The sequence below is a fragment of the Balaenoptera borealis genome (assembly GCF_965194805.1).
Source record: "Balaenoptera borealis genome assembly, chromosome: 12".
NCBI classification, from domain to species: domain Eukaryota; kingdom Metazoa; phylum Chordata; class Mammalia; order Artiodactyla; family Balaenopteridae; genus Balaenoptera; species Balaenoptera borealis.
Window position 1 is genome coordinate 37,803,006 of NC_138869.1, and position 25,769 is coordinate 37,828,774.

Sequence of the window (25,769 nt, forward strand, 5' to 3'; positions counted from 1 at the left end):
ACTGCACAGGTTTGAACCCTGCCTTCACCAGTTAAAGCTGAGCAATTGGGGCAAGTGACTTACTACAACATGCTCATCTGAAAAGTGGGATAATAAGACCTACCCAGTAGGTTGTAAAGAAGTATAAAAGCACTTGGAATTGTAGGTGCTCAGTAGATATTTGCAAGGGTTGCTGTATGTCAGGCAGTGTGCTCAACCCATTATGTGTGTCACTTAGTCTGATGAGGGTGCCGTTGTAATTGTTCCCATTTGCAGGTGTCAGGTCAATTGCCTAAGCTCCCAGAGCTAGGAAGGTCCACACCCAATTCCAACGGATTCCAAACGCCACGCTCTCACCTGGTTTCCATGTTGCTGCCAACAGTAAATGGTTTCCATGTTGCTGCCAACAGTAAATGGTTTCCAGTCTTCACTTTGCTACTTTCTGGTTGGGAGACTTTGGTTAAGCTGGTTCCTTCACCTGGACCCTAATTTCCTCCTGCACTAAAAGATAACACAGGGAGGGCTTCCCTGGTGGCGCAGTGGTTAAGAATCCATCTGCCAAGTGCAAGGGACATGGGTTCAAGCCCTGGTCCGGGAAGATGTCACATGCCTCAGAGCAACTAAGCCCGCGCACCACAACTACTGAAGTCCGTGTGCCTAGAGCCTGTGCTCTGCAACAAGAGAAGCCACCACAATGAGAAGCCCGCGCACCACAACTAGAGAAAGCCCGTGAGCAGCAACAAAGACGCAATGCAGCCAAAAAATATAATAATAATACGAGGACTTCCCTGGTGGTCCAGTGGTAGAGAATCTGCCTTCCAATGCGGGGCACTGGGGTTTGATCCCTGGTCAGGGAACTAGGATTCCCACATGCCGGGGGGCAACTAAGCCCACGTGCCACAACTACAGAGCCCACGCACCCTGGAACCAGTGTGCCACAACTAGAGGAGGAGAAAACCCGCCGCCACAGCTAGAGAGAAGTCCGAGCGTCTCTACGAAGATCCCACGTGCCGCAACTAAGACGCGATGCAGCCAAAAATCAATCAGTCAATCAATCTTTAAAAAAAAAAAAAAGATAATACAAAGCCTGAGATGTGTAGTGGAGAAGAATGTGACCATGAGGTTGGACTCCACTGAGATCCTGACTTAGCTCTGTTGCTCATTCTTGGGGAGAATTTGACCAAGACATTCCAATGTTCCTGCCTCTGTTTTCCGCATCTCTAAGAATGAAGTAATTTGCCCTGATGGTTTCTGAGGCTCCTCCTATATTGGACATTCTGAGTTGCTTCCGGGGAAGCTGAGGTCCAGAGAGGCTAAGAAAACAGCAGAGCACATAAGTATCAGACCTTACAAAGCTGCCAGGGGCCTCCACTCACAGGCTTGCTGAAAGGTGGCACGGGAATCACATGGTGAGCCCTCTCTGGGAAGCCGTACCTGACTGAGAGGCCCTTCAAGTGTTGAAGATTGGGGGGGGGGGGGTGTCACCGGAATTCAGCCTGCCTGGCGTTGAGTCCTGGCTTTGCCTCTTACTTGCTGTGTATGTGACACTGTTGGATGAGCCACTTATTCTCTCTAAACTTCAGTTTCCCCATAGGTAAAATGGGGTAGTAATGCCTCCTTCCTAGGGTTGCTGAGGGAGATGAGGTCATTCGTGCAATGTGCTCAGCACTGATCACACCGAGTCTAGCATGTCAAGTGCTGACTGTGGCCGTGAGCCTGTGCCTGATCCGACTTACACTCTAGTCTCCTCGAGGTCAGGCACCTGTCTACCCATATCTGTATCCCCAGGGCCTAGCACAGCATCTGCTGTGCTCATCACATGCCTCTGAAATAGGGCATAAGCTCCTTCCTGTTACAGATGAGGAGTCTGAGACACAGAGAGGGAACAGTCTGTGCCCAAACAGCCAGCTGGTGGAAAAAGCAGTACAGGATCCCTAGCTTCTAGATTTGAGCCAATGGTGTATCCATGGCAGTGCACAAAACCTTGAATTTTGTCAAGACAATCACCTGAAGGTGACTTGGAATGTCTTCACTTAGTGCCATGGAGTGAAGGGTGTGGATTTAATACCTTTGGATCTGTATTGGACCTTGGGAGCTGGTAAACCCTTCTATAAAACTGATTTTGATCACTTATGTGTAGAATCTAAAATATGGCACAAATGAACTTATCTACGAAACAGAAACAGACTCACAGATGTAGAGAACAGACTTCTGGTTGCCAAGGGGGAGGGCGGTGGGGGAGGGATGGATTGGGAGTTTGGGTTTAGCAGATGCAAACTGTTATATATAGAATGGATAAACAAGGTCCTACTGCATAACACAGGGAACTATATTCAATGTCCTGTGATAAACCATAATGGAAAAGAATATGAAAAAGAATGTATGTATTTGTATAACAATCACTTTGCTGTACAGCAGAAATTAACACAATATTGTAAATCAATTATACTTCAATACAATAAACTAAAAAGACCCCTGATTTTGGGAGGTCCTCACAGCCTGAAAGAATGCAGAGGGGATCTCTGCGGTACAAATTGGGTAATTTTATGCTTGCATACTTACAGGATGGGGCTTGCCAAGGAGATGGGGGGCTGGTGCCAGTGTTGTCTGAGAGGTGACCTTGCTAATGGTTCTTCAGTGACCCAAGCAAGTCCAAAGGCTCACAGAAATCTGTAGAGCCCTGCTGTCTACCTAACCGCCCTGGCATTTCCAAGCTGAGCTCTCCTGCTGGAAGCAGGAGGTGGATTCTCACAGGTCCAGAGCTGCTCCATGTTGAGCAGGAAACACTTTTCATGAGCCCCGTATAATGAGGTGTGGCGACCTCTTGTAATGAAAACTCGTCCTCCCTCTAGGAATGCCGCTTTGTGTCTACTGTGTCTACACAGTAGGCAGTGATGGATGTCTATGACTTGAGGAGATAATGAGAGTAAAGAGATGCTCATACATGTTTGTCAGATGGCCAAATGGATGTGCACAGAGCATCCCTCTGGTTGGGAGGCGTGGGGCAGACTTAGAGCATCTGGTCACTGGAAGCCATGGCAGCCCCATGGACCATTGGCAGAGAAGCCACAGATTCACCAGTAGGATATTCAGGGTGTCTTTTTAAACACACAGGCTCAGAGAGTGGGTATGTCAGGCCCATCCCCAACGTCTCCCCTGAGTTCTAGACTCTTAGCTGCAACCCCCATTTGACATTTTTCCTTGAGCATCTTAAAGACAAGTTCTCTAGTTACCCTCCCCGCCCCCTCCCCACCCCGACTCCTACACACACTGTAACTCCCGGTCCTCTCCATCTCAGCGATGGTGCCACCAACTGCCTAGTTTAAACTGGACATCCAGTCCCCACCCTTAACTCTTCCCTTTCCCCACCTCCAATCCAGTACTGTTTTGTGGGCTCCACCCCCCAAATATATATTGACTCTACACAGGATCTGCATCTCCACACCACCACTTTGGTCTCAGCCACCTTGGTCTCTCTCCTGGCCTCCTGGAAGAGTCAGCTACCCTCTGCTTCCAGCCCTGCTCCCGTGTGGTCCGAGTGATCTGGTCCTGCCCAAGTCTCGTCTCATCAGCCTTCCGTCCTCCCATTCCCACTTGCCCCAGCACACGCTGATGTTCTGAATCTTCACGCCCAGGGTCTTTGTATTTCTACTGCCTGGAATTTTTTTCCCTCATGGCCCTTCACAAGCTATGTTTTTGTCCTCCTTGGGGGTCTCAATTCGAATCACATTTCTCCAGTGATGGTCTCCCTGACCTTGGCCCGCAGTACCTCCACATCTCACCCAGTGATGCGCTCCAGCTGGCTTAGTCAGTAATCATCTTATTTTCCTGTTTAGTCTGTCTTCTGGAACAGCAAACTTTTTCAGTAAAGGGCCAGATAGAAAATATTTTAAGTTCTGTGGCCCTACGGTTTCTGTCACAAAGATTCGACTCTGCCATTTTAGTGTGAAAGAGCACAACCAGACAATATGTAAGTGAATGCATGTGGCTGTGTTGCAATACTTTATCTGTGGACACTGAAACTTGAAACTCATATAATTTTCACGTGTCACAAAATACTCTTTTGATTAAAAAAATCATCAAAAAATGTAACAACCATTCTTAGCTCCTGGACCTTACAGAAATATTCAGTGGGACAGCAGGCTATAGTTTGCCAACCCGTTTTAGAATGTAAGCTCCACGAGGCCAGGCTTCTGTCTGTCTTGTCCATCACAATATCCTAAGTATATAACAGTTCTTGGCACATAAAAGATGCTCACTAAATATTTGGGGAATAAAAGAAGGCAGAGGAGGCTGTATCTGGAGCTCACTGGGCATATCTCAAACATGTGGCCATCATGTTTCTGAAAACAAGGAATAAAGGAACAAGGAAAAAAAGGAAGAACAATCATGAGATAGGCATCTGAAGACCTGTCAACATGACTCTCTGGACATCACGTCCATCCTTCTAGCCAGGATGACACTCGACCACCCATGATCTGTATTTTCTAGGCCTAGAGATTCTTCCAAGTCAAGCAAGAAACCAACAATCCTCTGAACTGGCAACTCGGCCAGGCTGTCATAATTCTAACCCACGGAAAGGCCATGGACATTTTGTCCTGGCACCGAGAGTTACCATCTGAATAAATTAATATTTACGTGCTTTTATGAGGAAAAATTGTCTTGATCTTTAACAGGGAGAATCAACCTTTCAATCCCACCTGGCCTTTGTATCTCTTTTCATTTTCACCTTGTCCACTGGCTCAGAATAAATATTTCTCTGATTTTTTAAATAGCATTTGTTCCCACAGCTATAGCTTTGAGACAAAATACTTTTCTTAATAATACTCTAAGAGGGAAAATATTTGGCTCTCTCCTCCATAATTTTTGATGGAACCTGTTTATTGCCTTGTGGTCATTCCATTGGCGGTCATTTGATGCTTTGGACTGCCGAATGAGGCCTCATTTGGGCTGTGTCTCTGGACACCAGTAGAAACATTTGGAAAGTTTAAAGAAAACTCAGACAACTGGTTGCACTTGGGGAAAAATATAACTAGATTCTATCTCTCACCTCATATCAGAATCCTGGATGAGTTAAAGATTTAAACAAGAAGAAAATATGAATGAACATTTAAAACATAGTTTTGGGGATATGGACACCTCTAAACATGTTACTGAAGGCAGAAACATAAAGACAATTACATAAGAGTTAAAAAATCTTCAGCACAGACCCCCTCCCCCAAACTCTTAAAGAAAATCTTGAGAAACCGCAACCTTATAGAGTTATTTGCTGACAAATGGTTAATTCATTAAAAAATTTTTTTTGTTTACCCGTTTTGGGGAGAGAACGTTTAAATTCTACTTTCTTAGCATATTTCAATTACACAATACAGTGTTATCAACTATAGTCACCATCAGACATTAGTTCCTCAGAACTTTCTCATCTTATAACTGAAATTTTGTACCCTTTTACCAATCTCTCCTTATTTCCCCCATTCCCAGCCCCTGGCAACTACTTTTCTACTCTCTGTTTCTATGAGTTTGACTTTTTTTTTTTTTTTTTTAAGATTTCACATATAAATGATACCATGCAGAATCTGTCTTTCTCTGTCTGGTTTATATCACCTAGCATAATGCCTTGCAGTTTCATCCATGTTGTTGCAAATGACAAGATTTCTGTATTTTTTAAGGCTAAATAATATTCCATATATATATATATATATATATATATATACACACACACACACACACACACACATATATACATACATATATACATATATATAACATTTTCTTGGTCCATTCATCTGTTGATGGACACTTTGTTTCCATACCTTAGTGACTGTGAATAATGCTGCAATGAACATGGGAGTACAGCTATCTCTTCAAGATAATGATTTTGTTTCCTTGGGATATAGACCCAGAAGTGGGATTGCTGGGTCATATGGTAGTTCTATTTTAATGTCTTGAGGAACCCCCATGCTGTGTTCCATAGTGGCTGCACCAGTTTGCATTCCCAACGGCAGCACACAGGGGTTCCCTTTTCTCCACATCCTAGCCAGCATTTGTTATTTTGTCCTTTTGAAAACAGCCATTCTAACCCGTGTAAGGTGATAGCTCATTGTGGTTTTGATTTGCATTTCCTTGATGATTAGCGATGTTAAGCAGGTTTAATTTCTTTAATATATAAAACTAATCATCGAGGGGAAAAACCACCATTGAAAAATGTGTAGAAACTATGTAGAGGTGTATATTTAAGGATGCTGGCAGAAAAAATGAATGAAGGACATAAGCAGATGACTCACAAAATAAGTTCAACTAGTCAACAAATATTTGAAAAACATGTTCGATATTATTAGTAATTTAAAAAAGCCCCACAAGACAATCCTGAGATACCATGTTCTGCCTGTCAAATTGGAAAAGATAAAAAAGAATGATGGCAAGTGTGTGGTCGACTGCTGGTGAGGCAGCATGGCAACATTTATCCAAAGTTCCAAATTCAACAGTTCTACTTCTAGAAATTAAGATTCACACAGTATTTGGAGAGTTTCCTCCATTTTCATTACCATTAGGATGGGGAGCCTGTACCAAGGATGAGAGAGTGTTTTGAGTAGCAAGACATTGGAGACCTTCTCCATGTTCATCATGGGTGTTGCTTAAGCCCATCCACAGTCTAGGTTGCCAAATGCCCAGTAGTTTAACCAACTATCTACCAGCTTGTTGACTAAACTGACATGAATTCAGTCAAAATGATGCCTTGCGGGGAGGGGTGTATGCCTTGTTTCTATTCCATCAGGTATTCATGCCAGGGACACCACTGTTGCTTCTGTGTTGAATTGGAGTCAAAGCATATGAAACATTTTCTACATTAAAGGGTTAAATATATTCATGATCACCCACTGCTGGATTGTTAAAGGCCTAATGCACCAAATGTAAATGTGCCTTTCTTCCAGCCTCCTCCGGTGTCAGGACTTTGTAGAAAATACTACCTTCTACTTTAGCAAGCACCAACTGCACACACATGTAAGCTAGACTTCAGTCCTGGAGTGAACACCAGCATCAAAAACCTTGGAGAATAACATTCCTGCTTGAGGCAATCTAATTAAACTTCTCCTGTCAACTCGAAGTGGCCCCCAATGGACAGATCAAACCTATTTTTAGGTTCCAAGTGTTATAAGAAGAAATATTTAATTAGAATGGGGGATGTTTAAAATAGCTTTCTCTCTTAACATCGGTGCCTGCTGGCTTGTTTTTCCTGATGTCATTAATCACCAGTGAACGGATGTCAGAATTCACAGCTATAGCTCCCGTCGAAATCTGCCTTCTTTGGGTAGTTTGTCCCATAACTCAAAATGCCATGTCTCTCCAGAATTTGGCACTTTCTTGCAAGCCAGTGGCACTGAGAGCTTTAGACAATTGAATTTTGAGCTTTTCTTCAGAATAAGAGCCCCAGGCAGGGTATTTCTCCCATGCAGCTCTGTGGTTCTTGGCATCAGTGGAGAGATGGTCGTGTTCAGACTGAGGAGTAGAGAATGTTCCGTGGTCCTGGGACCAAGAAGGGCTTGATGATGCCTCGGGACCTACGTGAAGAACTGAGCTATATAGAAAGTGATGGAAGGGAGATAATTCGAGCTCCTTTAGGGTTCAAATCTAATTTTTGGTATTCCTTTATAATTTTTCTGGATCAACAAGTTTTTTAGAAATGGGAGAGAACTAGATTTACTTTGCCAATAATTGTGCTATCTAGAAAGTTATATAGATTAGACTTTATTTTTTAAAAAACACAGGAGTACTTAGTAAATGGCTGGCACTGTTCTCAGTGCTTTATGTGTTTTAAACTCACCTAGCCACCACAACAGTCCTTTGAGGTGGTAGTATTATTATTCCCATTTTACAGATGAGGAAACTGAGGTGCAGAAAGGATAAATAACTTTCCCAAATACACTTCCTAGTGGGTGGCAGAACCAGGATTCCAACATAGTCAGTCTGGCTCTGGAGTTGGGTGCTTAGCCATGTCTTCCATTTTATTACTTTATGATTAATAAGGACACACTTTCTTTATTCCCAATAGATTTTAAGTGGTGCATATCTCCTAGAACTTCACCTGCTGGCTTCCTACAAATTATTGCCCTTCTCCCAAACTCAAAAGCTGTTAGAAAGTCATTATTTGTGAGAGGACAAGGCACTTTTATACGGCACTTGTGGGAGTATGAATTAAATCTGTTTGACCCTTTAGTCCAATGTTTCTACTTCTAGAAATGGATCTAAGGAAATAATCTAAGATGTATATAGAGAAATCTGTTTAAAGTGAACAGACACTTGTTTCTAGTATCATCAGAACCTAGAACAGTTTCTGGCACATAGTGGGCATTTGGTAAAGAATTATTAAGTGAACAAACTGCAAATTACAAGCAAATGAAAAACAAACAAAACCTCAAGGTCTACCCAGAGGATGAAATAATTTTATATCTCTGATGGTCTTCTATACAGATATTAGAAATCATGTTTGTAGAAGGAATTTCATTAATAGCAGCTTTTACACAATCTATTAAGTGAATAAATCAAGCACCGAAAGATTAGGGACATTATTTTCTTGGGTTCCTATAGTACAACAACCACTCTTAGCAGGAAAATGGTGTGTTTATAGATTTTTCCCAATTAATAAATCACTTATTCACTGTAAGAGGTATGTTTAAAATTATTCACATTTTACATTTTATTGTTTTAATGTGTATTTATAGCTTTAAACAATCTGTTTGATTCATTTCAAAACATCACCAGTAGTTATCTGCTTGGCAAGTTGTGAATGGCTGTTATTCTATCCTTCGGATTTGGAATGTGTCTCACCTTTTCTACAATAAATATATGTACTTTTGTAATCAGAAGAAATAAATGTTTAAAATTTTACCTTCCATGGGGTCAAAAGGAAGGAACAAAGATAACTAAGGACAGAAGAAATGTGTTGATAGGAAAAATACCAAAAAGTTAATAGTGGTTGTATTTACCTGGGGGGGATTAAGATTAGCATTTCACTTCTTTTAATTGATATAGGCTTTCCAATTGTATAATAATGAACATATATTATTTAAACAATATAACATTTATTTTTTTAATGGAAAAAGTAGAGTCTGGGTGGGGGAGTTTTAAAATTGGCTGCAACATCTGCCACTGGTTAGGGAGGTTCACTTTGGTCTCCACACAGGACACTCGCCTCTCCTACCCGCCCCCTAGCCCTTATGATCCTGGCCATCTTGCTGACCAGTTGGGGGCTACCATGCCTCCAGGATTCTGGCATCTGGTAGATGTTCACATGTTTGTTTAATGACTAAACTAAATAGCTGTGGAGTAAATTGTTAATTTAATATTTAAAAATGTGTTCTGTTTGCTTTGTGAGGCACAGTTTTCTTACCATGTCCCTCACCTATGATAATCCCTCGTCTCCAGGCTGGGATATCCACTTCCTGGTGTGTTTCAGGTTGTTGTGCGTTATGTCCTCTTCATACACCAAGGGGATTGGGGGCATCAGCAGCCCCTGTTCAGAGAGAAGCCTTTGAACCACCTGGAGGAGGGAGAACTTGCCTGGGAGACTCACTGCTAGGTTGACCCCTACCTTCTGAGGGTGTTGAGCCACCTATGCTGGAATTTTTGGTGGCGGGGTTGGGGGTGACAGTGAAGGCTGAAGAATAGTCACAAAGCTCAGAATGGCCACTGGGGGTCAGTCTTATGCATGGGAGGTACGATGGTCGCCAGCACCCCTCCTCCCCCAGTATCTTCCCAGCTCACAAACTGGTCACTGAGATTCTGCCACAAGAGATACACCTTTTTGGTTTAAGATTTCTGCCAGCGCTAATATTTAAATACTGTCAAACATTTACATTTCAATGTGACTGAAGGTTCTGAAAGCACGTTGGGTAGGAAAGTATTGGGGATGGCCTATTGCCTCTTCTTTGTCAGGTTTTGCCTTAGGAGCTTTACAGAGTAACCACAGAATTTATCCTCCAAACTGGGATGCTTCTGAGAGTGAAAAGAGATGCTCATTTGATGGATGGGGAGCCAGGGCAACAGGCAAAAACTGGGAGTGTCTTGCATTAACGGGTTTGCATGGTCTCCTCATGTATGGATATATCACGTTTGTAGCAATGAGAAATTATCCTGCCCATTTAGACGAGGGAACTAAGGTTCAGAGAAGTCAAGAAACATGTCCAACGACCTTGGTTTCAAAGACTGTGCTCTTTTATCCCCTTAAGGCTCAAGGTCAGTGGGCTCCTGGAAATCAACAGGAAAGGGATATCACTGCGGGGAGAGCGGGAGAGGACTTGAACAGGATAAAACGAGGACCGACCCAATGGTACTTTGTTAGCTTGGTGATTTTTGCCAGGACCAGCTCTGGACGCAGTCTGGAAGGTATGTGCGGTAAGGCTCACGGTTGAAAAAGTCCCCTGACCCTTTGCTGCTCTGCCTCAAAGGTGCCTCATCATGAGGTGTCAGGCCACCTGTGTAGGAACTGTGTGTCCCTCTCTTGTGCTGTGTGTGTGGCCTGCCAGGAGGCCAGAACTCTGCTTCCTTTGTGTTATGTTCCCTCCATGCTGTTGCCTTTCTGTCTCTCAGGTCAAGGGTACGAGTGGGAGGGTCTCTCACACAGCTTGCATGAGAGTCTAGGGTCTCTCTCACATTGTCAGGTTTTGAAAATTTCCCTGGACTTTGCCTTATGAATGAGGGAAAGAGAGGAACTTATTTCATGTCCTGGAAAGTCTTTTGTCACAGACAGCCAAGGAGGGTTTGAGGCACCCATGCTTCATTGCAGGGCCTGGGATTCCAGGGGAGGAACAAGGGTGCTTAGCATTTATCTCATACATTAGGAAAGGCGTTTCCCTGAGAGGGGAACACACTTCCTCTCATGGCATGTAAGTAACCACCTCCCTACATTTCCATGCTAGGGCTCCATCCCAAGTATGGAGAACTGACCAACAAAACCATGTTCACCTGGTGGAATTCATTCCACAAGTACTAAGGCTGATGCTTCTCAACTCCCATTTTTTCATGTCTATTCACATATCTTTGGTCTTCACGTCTTGGCCTCCTCCCTATGAAGTGGTCGTCAGAGCTGAGCCTGAACTCTCACCTGGAGACTTTGGGATGCCCCAAGGAGATATTATGGCAGGAAGAGACCACCCTGCCACTCACCACCAAAGAGACAGTCATTATGACCCAAGAGCTCCTGACTGCACTGAACCAGACAGAGCTCCCTGTGTACCTTTTGAGAAAGTCCAAAGCCCTCACAGATACCTCTGTTCTTTTTCTAGGGCTCCCTCCTTAGGGTCACCTCTAGATCTGAGCTCCTTGTTCTTTTGAATTTATTTTGTAAAATGTATTGTCTCACCGTGCTGCATTTTCTCATTATCCCACTCTGTTCTAGGTTGAACCAGGAGTTCACCCATTTCCACCAAAAAACAAAAACAAAAACAAAACAAAACCCAACTCTAGGTTCTGGGAAAGTGGTAGTGGATGCATCTTCTTTAATCTTTCCAAATTCCTCCATACAAAAAGGACAGTTGGATAGCAAAGCCATAAACCAACGGTCAACATTTACCAAACATCTCAACTGCCTCTCCCAAACCAAGGTAGTCCTACAAACTCCCAAATGGAAGGAGTGAGGATAAACCATCAAGAACCACAAGACTCCCAGGGATCAGTGTCTATGTAGCAGAAACAGAGGGTAGCAACAGGGCATCTGATGGGCTTGAGAACAGGAAAACCTGGAAATATCCCACTGGCAACACGGTTGGCCAATTCAGGAATGGTAGTTGAACCTGGGGGAGGGGCTTGTGCTCCCTAATCACAGGTGAGGGCCAGAGCGCCCCAGTAAGGTTAAGAGGGGCAGGAACAGCCTAGCAGCCTAGCCCCTGTGAACTCCAGAAACTGATCCACTCAAAAACATCAGCAGCTCCTTAGTGTATAGAGAGTTAATCCTAGACATTTTTTTTTTAAGCTTGACATTCAAACCCTTTGATAGTTTCACCCTAGTGTGCCTTTCCGGTATAATTTCCAACCACATCTTTTGATTTGCCCTCTATGCCAACTACTCTGTTCTCAGGGGTTCCATTTGCCTTCTCCAATTCCTTGGGTCTTGCATTTCACTCAGCCCTCATGGTATGGCTCAGGTGAATTCTAGATAACATCACTGAAATGTGCAGGCTCAAGACACAGTTGGTGTCTCTCGGTTAACTTTTGGCACAAAATTTTTATAAATACAAATTCCTTTTGGAAGAGAATACTGCTTCTGCCAGACAAAGTTTACTTAGTTCCACAAACAACAGTAGGACACTTATCGCTGTAGTTCTTGTTATAACACACAAGTCTCCCTTGACTTTCTCCTACTTTAAAATAATTAAATCATGTTTTTATTAAAAAATCCATCCCATATTTGGGAAAAGACTAAAAGGCATTTGCTTGATTTCTGAAATAATGATAGGGCATTTCCGTCTGCCCAGGGAGTACCAGCCAAGGTCAAGGTCCACATAAGGTGAACCTTCACCAGTTCTGAAGATTCCCGGGGGGAAATGAATGCCCATGTAGGAGGCTTGAGACAGTAAACTTGATGTCCTCCTGGTGACTCTGGCTTTTCCCTGACCCATGGCCCCATGGGATGTGAACAGAACTGCCCTTGTTGAGAGAAGGCATGGATGCAACATTTTCCATTTCTTTCACCAAACATAAGTGTATGATGGGAGGAAGATTTTGATATGCAGAATCCCACCACGTCCTCAGTCAGAGACACAGATGTACCATATGATTTTGAGCGTGGCACCCAGGATTTGGGTCTAGTTCAAGCACGCAGCTCATAAAAGCCCAGACAATAAAAAGTGAAGATGTAAAAGATAAAAGGGTTGCTTTCAGATGCCATAAAATATTGTTTAAAACCCTTCTTAACCATAGCGTTCTAACCTTTACATTTCCATTTTTATGCATGGAAAAAAGGACTGTTCAGTATTTGTACTAACCAAGCCTCAGGAAATGAACATCTTCTGGCCATTAAAAGCAGGTTCTACTAGTTCAGTAATGGCATCTGAATCACTCTCTTTGCAATCCTGGGCTTGCCGTCATACATTGGAATGCGTTCATTTCCTTGCGCTCAGGACCCTGCTAATGCTTTAATTCCTGTAGGTAAATCCTGTGGGAAAAAGTAATACTGCATCTGAAATTTCTGACAAAAATACATGCAATTTTTTTTTTTTTTTTTAATAACAAGAGATTTGTTGTAGCTGTTTTAAGATAGCAACCATTGTGGAGACCTCTTGAGTACAATTATGGTTAGACTTGAACCTTTAAATATTTAGCTAATGCTATTTTCTAGGTATCATTTAAATTAATAGCAAAATAATAATGATAAAAAATAATAGCTTATTACATCATGCATTTTCTATGGATTAAGCCCTGTGCTTTTTAAATCTTCCCAACATGTCTGGGGCAGGTACTGATGGTTAGCTCCATTTTATAGGTAAGGAAAGTGAGACTTAGAGGTAAAAGTAACTTGCCTGAGGTCAGACAGTGCCAGAATTTTATTCCAAATCTGTCTGGCTCAGAAGCCCAATTTCTTAATCACTTTTGATGCACTGTATTTTGCCCACTTGAAATTTTTATAAAATGCAAAACACAATTCCTTAAAACCAGAAACTGTGTTTAAAATATAAAACCATCTCCGTTTTGACTCTGAAGTTGGGCAACCACATTGTTCCCTATGTAAAGGCATTGTAGTCACAATAACTAGTTTAATTGCCTGGGTTTTAGTCTTTTCATTGGCAAAATTAAGAAATTGAGCCAAAAACACCTTTTCCTTCTGACATTCAGTCATTTGTCTGTTCAGCTAATGTTTATTTGGATATCTACTATAAGGAAAGACCGGGTGATCTAATCATAATAATGGACTAATGAGGTATGATCCCTAAGTGTAAAGAGCTCAGTTTAATGGAAGAGAAGACTTCACCAACGAACCATCAGAATCCAATGTAGTCTGTGCTGTAAAAGGTATGTGTGCATGTGTGTGTGTACACATACATATAAAAACACACACAATCATACGTATACATACGTATGCACAGACACATACACATACACACATACACACACACACACACCTATGGGAACAGAGTAGAGGCAGGGACTTAGGAATTGGGTGTTTCACACAAGTGTGACAATAATTCCATGAGGAGAAGGGGCCGAGTCTGTTTTTAGTCCCCCTGTGTCTTGGGCCTGGCAGATCAGTACATACTTGTTGAATGATGGCATGAATGAAAATGAGACATAATCTGCGTTGTAAAGGAATCATGGAGGTTCACCAGGTGGAGAAGAGGGGGTAGAACACACATTCCAGGTGGCAGGAACAGCATGTACAAAAGTAAGGAGCACATACAAATTCATGGTGGTTTGAGCAAGGCCTTGGAAGCTTGGCTCCAAAAGGAGGGTGCATGTGGGGAAGCAGCAGAAAACAAGGTTACAAAAGGTAAATTTTGGCCAGGTTCATGGTGGGTCCAAAGCCATGGGTTTGGGTGAGGTGTGACTCTGCAGAGTTCTTTCAGTGGGGAGAACCTGTAGCTCTGGATGCCTTACTTATTCACAGCTATTGGACCCAAAGTAATGTAATATGACTACTTAGCAGATAAAAGGGTAACAGTGGAAACTCCACTAGGAAAAGATATTGTGGGTGGGCTCCCATTTTCAGGGGAAAAAAAGATATTACCAACTTAAATCAGAGGAGCAGTAAGAATTATTAACATTAAACAACAGGTAGTCAGATTGAACCTGAGTACAGGAACCTGTTTGGAGGCAGGAAGTTCTTGTGTCTGTGAAGGTCTGTCCGTCCACTAGGAGAACCGAGAGTAAGAGTAAAAGTAAGGCATCCTTGGAAATGTGATTTTTCAGTCCCACCCATTAACAGGTAGGAGCCTGTTTCCCCATTCCCTGAATCTGGGCTGGCTTTATAAATTGTATTGAAATAGTAGTGAGGGAGGGCCAATTCTGAGCCCAGGCCTCAAGAGACCTTGCTTGCTTCCATTCACTCTCTTGTAACACTGCTGCCAACACGTGAACAAGCCTGGGCTAGCTTGATGGTTGTCACCCCAAATTGAAACCCAGCCAATCTCTAGAGGCATGGCTGAGGCCATCCTAGACCAGCCAGCCCCCAGCCAGCTCACGAGCTGCACATGAACAAGCTTAGTTGAGTCCAGCCTCACTCAGCAGAACTGTCCAGGCAGCCAGAAGACTCATGAGCAAGAATAGATGGTAGTTGTTTTAAGGTAAAAACAAAGGAACGAAGGGAGGGGTGGAGGGAGGGAGGGAGGGAGGAAGGAAGGAAGGAAGGAAGGAAGGAAGGAAGGAAAAAAGGGAGAGAGGGAAGGAGGGAGGGGGAAGGAAGGAAGGGAAGGAGGGAGGGAGCAAATGTGATAGAAAAGGGTGATGATGAGTTGCCTAGCATCTAGCTCTTACTATGGGTTAAGTCCTGGGCTACCCACTTTACATACCTTATTTCACTTAATTAGTTCTTGGTTATACCACATTTGTTCATAAATGCATCAAATCTCTCTTCAAAGGAAAGTCTGATTCCAAAAACTTCCAACTTGATTTACCAAGCTGCATGCCAGAAGGATTTTATTCAAAGGTTTTGGAATCAGACAAATCTGGGTTTCAATTCCAAATTCTCTCTTGCCCTCTGTATAACCTGAGGTAATGTATTTAACACAAACCCCAGTGTCAATTTCTGCACCTGAAAAAGTGTGATTAAATAATACTTACGGGGAGACCTACAAGATGGCAGAAGAGTAAGACGCAGAGCTCACCTTCCTCCCCACAAATACATCAGAAATACATCTACATGTGGAACAGCTCCTACAGAACACCTACTGAAGGCTGGCAGAAGACCTCAGACCTCCCAAAAGGCAAGAAACTCCCCACGTACCTAGGTAGGGCAAAGAAAAAAGAAAAAATAGAGACAAAAGAATAGGGACGGGACCTGCACCAGTGGGAGGGAGCTGTGAAGGAGGAAAGGTTTCCACACACTAGGAAGCCCCTTCGTGGGCGGAGACTCCTGGTGGTGGAGGGGGGGAGCTTCGGGGCCGCGGAGGAGAGCGCAGCAACGGGGTGTGGAGGGCAAAGCAGAGAGATTCCCGCACAGAGGATCGGTGCTGACCAGCACTCACCAGCCCGAGAGGCTTGTCTGCTCACCCGCTGGGACGGGTCGGGGGCTGGGAGCTGAGGCTCGGGCTTCGGAGGTCAGATCCCAGGGAGAGGACTGGGGTTGGCTGCGTGAACACAGCCTGAAGGGGCTAGTGTGCCACAGCTAGCCGGGAGGGAGTCCGGGAAAAAATCTGGAACTGCCAAAGAGGCAAGAGACCATTGTTTTGGAGTGCGCAAGGAGAGGGGATTCAGAGCACTGCCTAAACGAGCTCCAGAGACAGGCATGAACCGCGGCTATCGGCGCAGACACCAGAGACGGACTTGAAATGCTAAGGCTGCTGCTGCCGCCACCAAGAGGCCTGTGTGCAAGCACAGGTCGCTATCCACACCTCCCCTCCCAGAGCCTGTGCAGCCCGCCACTGCCAGGGTCCCATGATCCAGGGACAACTTCCCCGGGAGAACACACGGAGCTCTTCAGGCTGTTGCAATGTCACGCTGGCCTCTGCCACCACAGGCTCGCCCCGCATCCGTACCCCTCCCTCCCCCCCCGCCTGAGTGAGCCCGAGCCTCCAAATCAGCTGCTCCTTTAACCCTGTCCTGTCTGAGCGAAGAACAGATGCCCTCAGGCGACCTACACACAGAGGCGGGTCCAAATCCAAAGCTGAAACCCTGGAGCTGTGCGAACAAAGAAGAAAAAGGGAAATTTCTCCCAGCAGCCTCAGGAACAGCAGATTAAATCTCCACAATCAACTTGATGAACCCTGCATCTGTGGAATACCTGAATAGACAGCAAATCATCCCAAAATTGAGGCGGTGGACTTTGGGAGCAATGATATATATTTTTTTTTCCTTTTCCTCTTTTTGTGAGTGTGTATGTATATGCTTCTTTGTGTGATTTTGTCTGTATAGCTTTGCTTTTACCATTTGTCCTATGGTTCATGTCTGTCTGTATTTTTTTTTTTTTTTAGTATAGTTTTTAGCACTTGTTATCATTGGTGGATCTGTTTTTTGGTTTCATTGCTCTCTTCTTTCTCTCTCTTTTTTTTTCTTTTTTTATTACTTTTTAATTTCTTTTAATTTTAATAATTATTTTTTATTTTAATAACATTGTTTTATTTTATTCTTTCTTTCTTTTTTCTCCCTTTTCTTCTGAGCTGTGTGGCTGACAGGGTCTTGGTGCTCCGGCCGGGTGTCAGGCCTGAGCCTCTGAGGTGGGAGAGCCGAGTTTGGGACATTGGTCCTCCAGAGACCTCCTGGCTCCATGTAATATCAAATGGAGAAAGCTCTCCCCGAGATCTCCATCTCAACACTAACACCCAGGCCCACACAATGACCAACAAGCTACAGTGCTGGACACCCTATGCCAAACAACTAGCAAGAGAGGAACACAACCCCACCCATTAGCAGAGAGGCTGCCTAAAATCATAATAAGGTCACAGACACCCCAAAACACACCACCGGACATGGTCCTGCCCACCAGAAAGACAAGATCCAGCCTCATCCACCAGAACACAGGCACCAGTCCCCTCCACCAGGAAGCCTAGACAACCCACTGAACTAACCTTAGCCACTGGGGGCAGACACCAACAACAACGGGAACTATGAAACTGCAGCCTGTGAAAATGAGACCCCAAGCACAGTAAGTTAAGCAAAATGAGAAGACAAAGAAATACACAGCAGATGAAGGAGCAAGGTAAAAACCCACCAGACCAAACAAATGAAGAGGAAATAGGAAGTCTACCTGAAAAAAAATTCAGAATAATGATAGCAAAGATGATACAAAATCTTGGAAATAGAATGGAGAAAATACAAGAAACGTCTAACAAGGACATAGAAAAACTAAGGAGCAAACAAACAATGATGAAAAACACAATAAATGAAATTAAAAATTCTCTAGAACGAATCAATAGCAGAATAACTGAGGCAGAAGAACGGATAAGTGACCTGGAAGATAAAATAGTGGAAATAACTACTGCAGAGCAGAATAAAGAAAAAAGAATGAAAAGAATTGAGGCCAGTCTCACAGACTTCTGGGACAACATTAAACACACCAACATTCGAATTATAGGGGTCCCAGAAGAAGAAGAGAAAAAGAAAGGGACTGAGAAAATATTTGAAGAGATTATAGTTGAAAACTTCCCTAATATGGGAAAGGAAATAGTCAAGTCCAGGTAGTGCAGAGAGTCCCATACAGGATAAATCCAAGGAGAAACACACCAAGACACATATTAATCAAACTATCAAAAATTAAATGCAAAGGAAAAATATTAAAAGCAGCAAGGGAAAAACAACAAATAACATACAAGGGAATCCCCATAAGGTTAACAGCTGATCTTTCAGCAGAAACTCTGCAAGCCAGAAGGGAGTGGAAGGACATATTTAAAGTGATGAAAGGGAAAAACCTACAACCAAGATTACTCTACCCAGGAAGGATCTCATTCAGATTTGACGGAGAAATTAAAACCTTTACAGACAAGCAAAAGCTAAGAGACTTCAGCACCACCAAACCAGCTTTACAACAAATGCTAAAGGAACTTCTCTAGGTGGGAAACACAAGAGAAGGAAAAGACCTACAATAACAAACCCAAAACAATTAAGAAAATGGTCATAGGAACATACATATCAATAATTACCTTAAATGTAAATGGATTAAATCTTCCAACCAAAAGACACAAACTAGCTGAATGCATACAAAAACAAGACCCGTATATATGCTGTCTACAAGAGACCCACTTCAGACCTAGGGACACATACAGACTGAAAGTGAGGGGATGGAAAAAGATATTCCATGCAAATGGAAATCAAAAGAAAGCTGGAGTAGCAATTCTCATATCAGACAAAATAGACTTTAAAATAAAGACTATTACAAGAGACAAAGAAGGATACTACATAATGATCAAGGGATCAATCCAAGAAGAATATATAACCATTGTAAATATTTATGCATCCATCATAGGAGCACCTCAATACATAAGGCAAATGCTAACAGCCATAAAAAGGGAAATCGACAGTAACACAATCATAGTAGGGGACTTTCACACCCCACTTTGACCAATGGACATATCAACCAAAATGAAAATAAATAAGGAAACACAAGCTTTAAATGACAAAGTAAACAAGATGGACTTAACTGACATTTATAAGATATTCCATCCAAAAACAACAGAATACACCTTCTTCTCAAGTGCTCATGGAACATTCTCCAGGAGAAATCATATCTTGGGTCACAAATCAAGTCTTGGTAAGTTTAAGAAAATTTAAATCGTATCAGGTATCTTTTCCAACCACAATGTTATGAGACAAGATATCAATTACAGGAAAAAAACTGTAAAATATACAAACACATGGAGGCTAAACAATATGATACTAAATAACCAAGAGACTGCTGAAGAAATCAAAGAGGAAATCAAAAGAATACCTAGAAACAAATGACAATGAAAACACGATGGCCCAAAGCATATGGGATGCAGCAAAAGCAGTTCTAAGGGGGAAGTTTATAGCAATACAATCCTACCTCAAGAAACAAGAAAAATCTCAAATAACAACCTAACCTTACACCTAAAGCAATTAGAGAAAGAAGAACAAAAAAACCTCAAAGTTAGCAGACGGAAAGAAATCAGAAAGATCAGATCAGAAAGAAGTGACAATAGAAACAAATGAAAAAGAAATGAAGGAAATGATAGCAAAGATCAATAAAACTGAAAACTGGTTCTTTGAGAAGATAAACAAAATTGATAAACCACTAGCCAGACTCATCATGAAGAAAAGGGAGAAGACTCAAATCAACAGAATTAGAAATGAAAAAGGAGAAGTAATAACTGACACTGCAGAAATACAAAGAATCATGAGAAATTACTACAAGCAACTCTATGCCAATAAAATGGACAACCTGGGAGAAATGGACAAATTCTTAGAAAAGCACAACCTTCTGAGACTGAACCAGGAAGAAATAGAAAGTATAAACAGACCAATTACAAGCACTGAAATTGAAACTATAATTTAAAATCTTCCAACAAACAAAAGCCCAGGAACAGATGGATTCACAGGCAAATTCTATCAAACATTTAGAGAAGAGCTAACACCTATCCTTCTCAAACTCTTCCAAAATATAGCAGAGGGAGGAACACTCCTAAACTCATTCCACGAGGCCATTACCCTGATACCAAAACCAGACAAAGATGTCACAAAAAAAGAAAACTACAGGCCAGTATCACTGAAGAACATAGATGCAAAAATCCGCAACAAAATACTAGCAAACAGAATCCAACAGCACATTAAAAGGATCATACACCATGATCAAGTGGGGTTTACCCCAGGAATGCAAGGACTCTTCAATATACGCAAATCAATGTGGTACACCATACTAAGAAATTGAAGGATAAACACCATATGATCATCTCAATAGATGCAGAAAAAGCTTTTGACAAAATTCAACACGCAGTTATGATAAAAACCCTCCAGAAAGTAGGCATAGAGGGAACGTACCTCAACATAATAAAGGCCATATATGACAAAGCCACAGCCAACATCATTCTCAATGGTGAACAAGTGAAACCATTTCCACTAAGATCAGGAACAAGACAAGGGTGCCCACTCTCACCACTATTATTCAACATAGTTTTGGAAGTTGTAGCCACAGAAGTCAGAGAAGAAAAAGAAATAAAAGGAATCAAAATTGGAAAGAAGAAGTAAAACTGTCACTGTTTGCAGATGACATGATACTATACATAGAGAATCCTAAAGATGCTACCAGAAAACTACTAGAGCTAATCAATGAATTTGGTAAAGTAGCAGGATACAAAATTAATGCACAGAAATCTCTTGCATTCCTATACACTAATGATGAAAAATCTGAAAGAGAAATTAGGGAATCACTCCCATGTACTATTGCAACAAAAAGAATAAAATAACTAGGAATAAACCTACCTAAGGAGACAAAAGACCTGTATGCAGAAAACTATAAGACACTGATGAAAGAAATTAAAGATGATACAAACAGATGGAGAGATATACCATGTTCTTGGATTGGAAGAATCAACATTGTGAAAAGGACTATACTACCCAAAGCAATCTACAGATTCAATGCAATCCCTCTCAAACTACCAATGGCATTTTTCACAGAACTAAAACAAAAAATTTTGCAATTTGTATGGAAACACAAAAGACCCCGAACAGTCAAAGCAATCTTGAGAAAGAAAAACAGAGCTGGAGGAATCAGACTCCCTGAGTTCAGACTATACTACAAAGCTACAGTAATCAAGACAATATGGTACTGGCACAAAAACAGAAATATAGATCAATGGAACAGGATAGAAAGCCCAGAGATAAACCCACACACACACGGTCACCTTATCTTTGATAAAGGAGGCAAGAATATACAATGGAGAAAAGACAGCCTCTTCAATAAGTGGTACTGGAAAAACTGGACAGCTACAGTGTAAAAGAATGAAATCAGGACACTTCCTAACACCATACACAAAAATAAACTCAAAATTGATTAAAGTCCTAAATGTAAGGCCAGACACTATAAAATTCTTACAGGAAAACATAGGCAGAACACTCTGACATAAATCACAGCAAGATCCTTTTTGACCCACCTCCTAGAGAAATGGAAATAAAAACAAAATAAACAAATGGGATCTAATGAAACTTAAAAGCTTTTGCACAGCAAAGGAAACCATAAACAAGACAAAAAGACAACCCTCAGAATGGGAGAAAATATTTGCAAACGAAGCAACTGACAAAGGATTAATCTCCAAAATATACAAGCAGCTCATGCAGCTCAATATCAGAAAAACAAACAACCCAATCCAAAAATGGGCAGAAGACCTAAATAGACATTTCTCCAAAGGAGATAAACAGATTGCTAACAAACACATGAAAGGATGCTCAACAGCACTAATCATTAGAGAAATGCAAATCAAAACTAAGAGGTATCACCTCACACCAGTCAGAATTGCCATTATCAAAAAATTACGAACAATAAATGCTGGAGAGGGTGTGGAGAAAAGGGAACCCTCTTGCACTGTTGGTGAGAATGTAAATTGATACAGCCACTATGGAGAACAGTATGGAGGTTCCTTAAAAAACTAAAAATAGAACTATCAATCATACCACCCAGCAATCCCACTACTGGGCATGTACCCTGAGAAAACCATAATTCAAAGAGTCATGTACCACATTGTTCATTGCAGCTCTATTTACCATAGCCAGGACATGGAAGCAACCTGTGTCCATCGACAGAGGAATGGATAAAGAAGATGTGGCACATATATACAATGGAATATTACTCAGCCATAAAAAGAAACGAACCTGAGTTATGTGTAGTGAGGTGGATGGACCTAGAGTCTGTCATACAGAGTGAAGTAAGTCAGAAAGTGAAAAACAAATACCATATGCTAATGCATATATATGGAATCTAAAAAAAAAAATGGTTCTGAAGAACCATGGGGCAGTAGAGGAATAAATATGCAGACGTAGAGAATGGACTTGAAGACATGGGGAGGGGGAAGGGTAAGCTGGGAAGAAGTGCAAGAGTGGCATTGACATATATACACTACCAAATGTGAAATAGATAACTAGTGGGAAGCAGCCGCATAGCACAGGGAGATCAGCTCGGTGCCCTGTGACCACCTAGAGGGGTGGGATAAGGAGGGTGGGAGGGAGATGCAAGAGGGAGGAGATATGGGGATATATGTATGTGTATAGCTGATTCACTTTGTTATAAAGCAGAAACTAACACACCATTGTAAAGCAATTATACTCCAATAAAGATATTAAAAAAATAATAATACTTACACCTTGGAGTACTATTCAGGCATAAAAAAGAAATGGGGGAGGGTGGAAGAATTGGATGTAAGTGGTCAAACAGTACAAAATTCCAGTTATAAGATAACTGGAATACATACAACTGAGGATATCATGTTCGACATGATGACTACAGTTAACATTGCTGTACGGTATATTTTTAAAATGCTAAGAGAGTAGATCCTGAAAGTTCTCATCACAAGGAAAAAACCTTTCTTTTTTTGGTATTTGTATGAGATGTTGCATGTTAACTAAACTTATTGTGGTAATCATTTTCACAGTATAAGTCAGTCAAGTCAATATATGCTGTACACTGTAAATTTACACAGTGCTGCATTTTAATTATACCTCAATAACATGGAAAGAAAAAAATTAATACTTACCCTCTTATTGCATGAGGATTAAATGAGTTCTTAATCCAAGTGCCTCTCATGGTGCCAGCAAGTACCAGTGACCAGCAGTGACAGCTACCTTATCATTGCTGCCTGTGAATTTGAACAAGGTATACATTGAGGGAAAGAATATTTTATAGCAGAGGTTCTCACCCTGTTTCCAGCCTGCACCCTCATGACCTCACGACCTCGGGCATGACACACTCACTCCATGGGCACTCCCCAGCTTATGTTTAATTTCTTGTACTTCATTTTTCTCTCAGTTAAGGTATATATCAGAGAGTGAAAGTGACATCATAGGCACAACCTTTAAATCACTCTCAACTATAAATTAAGACTGGATGATTGCAAATTTGAATAGCTTATTACCTACAAATTACTGGCAACAACCTGACATCTGTCAGGACCGAGCAGAAGTTGTGTCTCATGCATCTGCACGTTTAATCGGAGCACTCAGATACACGCCCCGCTCCCCCTCCGCTCTCTGGACTCTGAGTATCACTCAGGCAAAGGCGATGTGGGATCCTTGTGTGTTCTTGGCACACAGCTCACTGTCTGGCGCATAAGTAGTAATTAATAAGTATTTGCTGAGTGAACAGCTGTACTCTCCCACCCCAAGGGAGCGACAGAGCAAAGGTTTCCACCCCCCGCTCCCCCATCCCCCCCGCAGTAAATCAGTGAGCCCTCCAGAATTGGAAGGGAGGAATTGGACAGAATGTCATGACTTAAAGGATAAACAGCAGCTTCCTGTCAGCAGCTGGACTATCTTTTTGGCTTTATCAGCCCAATAAGAGTGAAAGAAAGGAGTCTTGTTACCCAAGTGGACCACTACCAACGGTCTAAAGCTGAAAGGGGAGTTAGCATCTTTTCAAGTTCATGTCTAAATTTCTCTTGAAGTCCTGGAATCTGCTTTCCTTATTGAAAAATCTCCTGGTTAAAGAGGAGAGCAACAAGCTCTAAATGAGGGAAGAAGATAAATACATAGAATATTAGATGGTGGTGAATATTAAGCAAAAACAAAAGCAGGGAACAGGGCTTGGCAGTATTGAGGAGAGTGCGAATTTGTGTAAGAGGTAGATTCATTAATAAAGGAAGTGGGTGAGGCGGTGAGCCAGATGTCTGGTGCAGAGTGTCCCGGACACAGGGAACAGCAGGTGCCAACTCAGCAATGAGAGCTCTGAGGTCTGGGTCAGAGTGAGCCAGGCGAGCCCAGTAGGAGATGATGTCGGGGAGGTGATGGGCTGTCAGGTCATGGGGGGCCTGGTGGGCCATGGCAAGTCTATTGGCTTTTGCTTTGCATGAGATGGGGGAGTTTTGAGCAGAGCGCTCCAGTCCGAGTTGGGCTTTAACAGAATCACTCTGGCTGCTCTGTTGACAACAAATTGAAGGAGGACAAAGGTGAAAGTGGAGAGACCTGTTAAGAGGCCAGCAGGTGAGGGATGACGGTGACCTGGAAGATGGTGAGAAGTGGTTGGATTCCAGATGAACTTTGAAAGTAGAGCTGACGGCTTTGCTGGTAGCTCAGATGTGGGGCAGGATAGGGAAGGCCCTTGGAAGGGTGCTCTATCCTCTCAAGGTTAGGCCTGTGATATGTGGAAGGGGTGGCATTATATCGTGGGGTAAGAGATAGAGGCCTAAGCATTTTCACAAATCCTGTAACCAATGGACTTCACTCAATCTTCCTTTCTGAAACCATTTCCAAGTTTGGTACTATTTGTAGCTTTCCTTGGGGTGCAGCCTTCAATCAGAAAGTCACAGATGGTCAGCTGGGAGGCAACTTTGAGATCAAATAAGCCAGTGGGTCCCATGGTGTCTGGAGGTCCCTGATGTTCAGCCAAGGGATTTCAGATGATACATAGTCATGGATGTTACTGCATCACATTTGGAGAAAGCAATTTCCTTTTCAGTCCTATTTCCATTATATATCAAGAAGCAATCTCAGCTTGGTGGTAAATCTTAAGTGCTTCTTGAACACCTCTTGTTAACTACAGGAGACCAGACCTTTGGCTCAGAGCTATAGCAGGCAACAGAATCTCACTGGAATTGAACAACATGGTTTTGAGTGCACTGAGTGTATTTATTTTTTCCAAAAGTATATTTACTTGTGGACTCACATTCATTTCTTTTTTGGACTCAAAGGACAGCAAATGGCTCTAACATTGGATTCATATAATTCCTAAAAGCATTAGGATGATTGCAGGTATTTTCTTGTGTGTTCAATTTTAAAAACCCATATTTATTGAAATGTATATTCATATACAGCGAAGCACTCATGAGTATACAGCTTGATGATTTTTCAAAAAGTGAGCACACACATGTAACTACTGCTCAGATTAAAACATACAGTATTAGAAGTATCTCAGGAGTCCCTTTCTCTGTAACTGTCTCCCCAACCCTCAGCAAAGGAGAGCACTATCTTGACTTCTAATACCTTCGATAAGC

The 25,769-nt window shown here is 42.2% G+C and overlaps 1 protein-coding gene across 2 annotated transcripts in view; it reads right to left on the bottom strand.

Annotated features, from left to right (window-relative positions):
- The window catches only part of LOC309607818 (uncharacterized protein), a 123,527-nt gene extending 99,767 nt beyond the window's left edge, over positions 1–23,760 (bottom strand). The window contains exons 1-3 of one of the 2 annotated variants that reach the window (XR_014232556.1): positions 23,697–23,760; positions 23,319–23,420; positions 12,960–13,129 (exon numbers count right to left, since the gene is read on the bottom strand). The gene's annotated coding sequence lies outside the window, so the exon portion shown is untranslated. Of the gene's footprint in view, positions 1–12,959; positions 13,130–23,318; positions 23,421–23,696 lie in introns of those variants that run through there. The other variant, XM_082346814.1, reaches the window with a different exon arrangement.
- Positions 23,761–25,769: the final 2,009 nt, after the last annotated feature.